We start from the raw sequence: 5,000 nt of genomic DNA on the forward strand, positions 1-5,000 counted from the left end.
CACCGGCTGCAGGCTTCTCATCGACTCCTTAAGACTGCTGGCGAAGTCTTGGACGCTGCAGGGGCCGGCGTCGGGTGAGCTGGTAAGGAGCTCGCCAGGGAGTCGAAGAGTGGTGCCGTATACGAGCTCGGCAGAAGAGTGGTGAAGGTCCTGCTTGAGGGACGTCCGGATGCCGAGGAGGACGAGGGGTAAGGTGGCGTTCCACTTCTCGCGTTGGTCGCTGGAAGCCATCAGTGACGACTTCAGCTGGCGGTGGAAACGTTCCACTGTAGCGTTGGCCTGAGGATGGTAGCTGGCAGTCCTGTACCGTCGAATGCCGAGTAGTGTCATCAGTTTGTTCCAGACACTGGACTCAAACTGGCCGCCGCGGTCAGAAGTGAGGCTGACAGGAACACCGAAGCGTGAGATCCACGTGCTGATAAAGGCACGTGCAACGGTGTCAGTGGAGATGTCAGTCAGTGGTGCAGCTTCTGGCCAGCGAGTGAAGCGGTCGACACAGGTGAGGATGTAGCGGTAGCCGTCGGAGTGAGGAAGAGGGCCAACGAGGTCGATATGGACGTGTTCGAAGCGTGCGGAGACTGGCGTGAAGGTGGCTGTAGGGGAGCGTGTGTGTCGCGTCACCTTGGAGGCCTGACAGGTGGTGCACCTACGTGTCCAGTCTCTCACGTCCTTGTTGATGGCGGTCCAGATGAATCGGGACGTCATCATGTGTTGTGAAGCTCTGATGCCAGGATGTGAGAGGTCGTGCAGCTGACGGAAGAGTGGATACCTGTGCCGTTGAGGCAGGTATGGTCTGACGGTGTTGGTCGAGACGTCAGCGTAGATGTGCACTTGAGTGCCTGGTAGCTGTACTCTCTTCATCTGTAGTGCGGTGTTTTCTTTTAGTTGCTGCAGCTCGGCGTCGTCGGCCTGATCGGCAGCAATGGCGGCGTAATCGATGAGAGAGGTAGATGTGGCACAGATGTTGCGTGACAGGGCATCGGCTGGGGCGTTATCTTCACCTTTCACGTAACGGAGGTCCGTGGTGAACTGAGAGATGAAGTCTACGTGGCGCAGTTGACGTGGTGAGTAGGATGACTTGTTCTTGATGAAGGTGCTCGTCAGCGGCTTGTGGTCAGTGTAGATATGAAACTGACGTCCTTCGACAAAGTACTGGAAGTGCTTCAATGCCTTGTAGATGGCGAGGAGCTCTTTGTCGAAGGCGCTGTACTTCTTCTCGGCAGTGTTGAGTTTCTTGGAGAAGAAGGCGACGGGTTTCCAGGCACCGTCGATGTGTTGCTGTAGCACTGCTCCAACTCCGGTGTCTGAGGCGTCCGTGGCGATGGAAGTAGGGGCGTCTGGGGCAGGGAAACTGAGCGCTGTGGATGTGAGCGCCTTCCGGGCAGCGAGGAAAGCGTCCTCAGCTGCGGGCGTCCAGGCAAGGGTGACGGACTGGCCTCGTTTGGCTGGCTTCACTAAGGCGTAGAGAGGCTGGAGGAGGAGCGCGCATCGGGGAATGAACCTGTGGTAATAGTTCAGCATCCCGAGGAACTGCTTCAACTGGCGCTGAGTTGTGGGCTTCGGGAAATTCTGGATGGCAGTACAGCGACTTGCAGTTGGGGTGAAGCCTGAGGAGGACACAGTGTGGCTGAGGAAGTCGACTGAAGGCACGCCGAACACGGACTTGTCGGCGTTGACCTGGATGCCGTAGTCCTTCAGACGAGTGAAGACTTGCTCGAGGTGTTGGCGATGAGCAGCGTCGTCTGGGCTGGCAACAAGAATGTCATCGACGTAAGTGAAGCAGAACTGCAGTCCTCGCAAAACTTCGTCCATGAAGCGCTGGAATGTTTGAGCAGCGTTCTTGAGACCGAAGGGCATCCTAGTGTATTCATATAGTCCGAAGGGCGTGATTATGGCCGTCTTCGGGATGTCCTCGGGGTTGATGGGGATCTGATGGAAGGCCTTTACGAGGTCGATCCTGGAGAAAATTGTAGAGCCGTGGAGTTGTGAGGAAAACTCCTGAATGTTAGGCACTGGATACCTGTCCATCTCGGTGCGGGAGTTTAGGGCTCTGTAGTCCCCGCAAGGGCGTATGTCACCGTTTTTCTTGGGGACGACGTGAAGCGCTGACGACCAGTTGCTGGAGCTTGGGCGGATGATGCCTTGCTGCATCAGAGACTCAAACTCGGCCCTGACCTGTTTGTAGCGTTCTGGTGCTAAGCGACGAGCCTTGGCGAAAACAGGTGGTCCGGTGGTCTCTATGTAGTGCAGGACGTGATGTTTCACTGGCTGCGTGGCTGAGTATGGCTGCGTTAGTGTTGGGAAACCCTTGAGGATGGCGGCGAAGGGGTTATCTCGGCAGACTGCGGAGAGTCCGGTGCTCTCGCCAGGTGCCGTTAGGCCACGGGTCCGCAGGGAAGTGAGACGATCCAGCAGCGTGCCGTGCTTCAAGTCGACTAAGAGGTCGTGGTGGCGTAGGAAATCGGCGCCTAGGATGGGTTGGGTCACAGCTGCTACGTAAAAGGTCCAGTCGAAGGAGCGGCGGAGGTTGAGTTCGAGGTGTAGTGTCTGCCGCGCGTACACAGGGATTTTCGAGGCGTTGGCTGCATAGAGGTGCGTGGTTACAGGCAACCTCTTCTGGCTGTCTGTGGCAGGCAGGACACTGACCTCAGCGCCGGTGTCGACGAGGAACTTAATTCCGGTGCGTCGGTCGTAGACGTGAAGTAGCTGTGACTTGGGCTGGCGGATCGTACGCGCCGTGAACGTCCGCCCGTTTAGTTTGACGCCGGGGTGGTGTTGTAAGTGCAGGGTTGGGTGCACTTAATGGCCTCGCTACCGAACCTGCTGTGGTAGTAGCAGACGCCCGGGGTGCGTGTAGTGCTACGCGACCGAGAGCGGTAGCGAGGGCGTCGAGGTGACGGTGGGCGGCGACGCTGGCGGGTATTTAGCTGTTCCTGCATCGCGCTGACCTGCAGGGCCAGCTGCGACACAATGTGGGTGAGTTGCTGGACGTCTGCTGTGTTAGTGACAGTGGCGACTGAAGACGGTGGCGTTGCCGACGGAACTGTCGACATATAGTCGTCAGCCAGCTGCGCGAGGTCTGGCGCAAGGCGTTTGAGGACGGCTTGCCTGAGGTCGTCGTAGGGATTGTCCGAAGAGGGGGCTTTCGCGATGGCGTCAGAGACTTGCAAGAGGACCTCGGGTGGCAGGAGAGTGCAGGCGTGAGTGAACTGTTTCAAGGCCTCAGTGATGTTGTTTGCCTTGAAGTTCAGCTCCAAGATGGTAAACCACATGTTGGGGTCGTGGCTGTTGAAGGCTGGAGCCCTGAAGGGGGGAGCTGGGGAGGCGGTGTCCGGTGGAGCCATGGCCGTTTCTTGTTGCTGGCGTGCGATGGGGCCTGGTGGCTTGTTATGCGAGTCGTGGAGCAGGGTGTAGTGACGCCTGTCGGCGAGGCGCGGGCTCCTCCGGCGCCAGGTGCCAGTGTTAGGTGGCAAGGGACGCCTGCTGGGCGCCACTGTGCAGTGCTGAGGGTGTGACAGCGATGGTCCTAGGCACGTACTTTACCACACTCGCACTTACGGCTTGGAACGCACTGCCGTGAACGAAGTGTGTAGTCTGTGTGTGTGTGTGTGTGAGTGCGTGTATGTGTAGGTGTTGGTGTCTGGCACACGGGGGTTGGTACGCGCTGATGCACACTAGGGAGTTTTCTAGGGGCAGGGGTTAACACACACAGGGGGAGGGTGGACGACGGGGGAGAGGGGAGGGACGGTCGGGAGCACTAACACTTTGGTGGGGGAACGTTGCAGGGAACGCCGCCCTGTTGTCGAGCGGAAGACGGGAGTACCGGTGCAGGGGGCGCCGCCCTGTTGTAGAGAAGCGAAATCAGGGCCAGTGGGGTCACGGCCGGGTGGCGGTGACCGTGCGTGGTGAGCCGGAGAGGTGTTGCTGCTGCTGTGGTGGTGATGGAGGCTGGGCAGCAGGTGTGGCAGGGGTGGCAGGTGACCAGGCAGCAGGTGGAGTTGGCGCGGTGGGTCACGGCAGCAGGAGAGGGAAGGACCTGGTGGCGGTGGTGAGGCGGCAGGTGAGCGTGGCCTCAGTGGCCTGGGTGGCTGGCGAGGCGTGGTGAGTCACAGCTGCGAGAGAGGGTGGCTGGTGACTGGCGAGGCAGCGGCGGTGACCACGGTTGCTGGGCTGGGTGACGGTGTGTGTGTGTCACGTGGCGGCTGGCCGGGCTGGGTGGCGTCGGTGGGTCACGGCTGGGCCAGGCTGGGTGGCGGTTTGGCCGTGGTGGTCCGTGTCAGGCGGGGGCTGACCTGGGCGAGGTACCTATAGCTGTGGCGACGCTATAGTGCTAAAGAACCTGGGACACAGCATTGGTGGAGCTGGCCACTACGGTCTAACTCCGAGTCACCATTTCTAGTGATCTACTAGGTGGAAGCCGCCAGGAATGTGAGAAGAGAAAACCGACAGGTAACCGTCAGCAGTTGCAAGTCCTTTAATCTCTTAACTCGCCAGAGATAGAGAAGAGAAAACCGACAGGTAACCGTCAGCAGTTGCAAGTCCTTTAATCTCTTAACTCTTTTTGTTCACCAGCTAAGGTTGTATTTATAGCCACTTGTTAGACTGGTTAAACTCTCTCTACTTTATTTAACAAAAACATGAACATGTACACAAGAAATACTGAACATAAAAAATGATTTACATAAAGATATGGACAAAGAGAGTGAATGTGTGTGTGTATGTCTGTGTGAAGAAAGGAGTAATATGATGTATAGAAAAGACGTGTAACGTATGTGTCGAAAAGCGTGCACAGAATGTGTATGTATAAAAAATGAGGAAGAAGAGATGAAAGACGAAAAATCTGTGCAGTAGAAAGAGAACGGGAGGCTGAAAACATATAAGAGAAAACGGAGTGCTTGGAGCGGTGACTTGTGTTTACATTACTGGTTCTGAGAAGCGCGTAAGCTTTAGTGTACCCTGAATATGAGAGAAAATGGGATGTTTCTATGGCTGACTAGATT

Source organism: Scylla paramamosain, chromosome 21 (assembly GCF_035594125.1).
Source record: "Scylla paramamosain isolate STU-SP2022 chromosome 21, ASM3559412v1, whole genome shotgun sequence".
NCBI classification, from domain to species: Eukaryota; Metazoa; Arthropoda; class Malacostraca; order Decapoda; family Portunidae; genus Scylla; species Scylla paramamosain.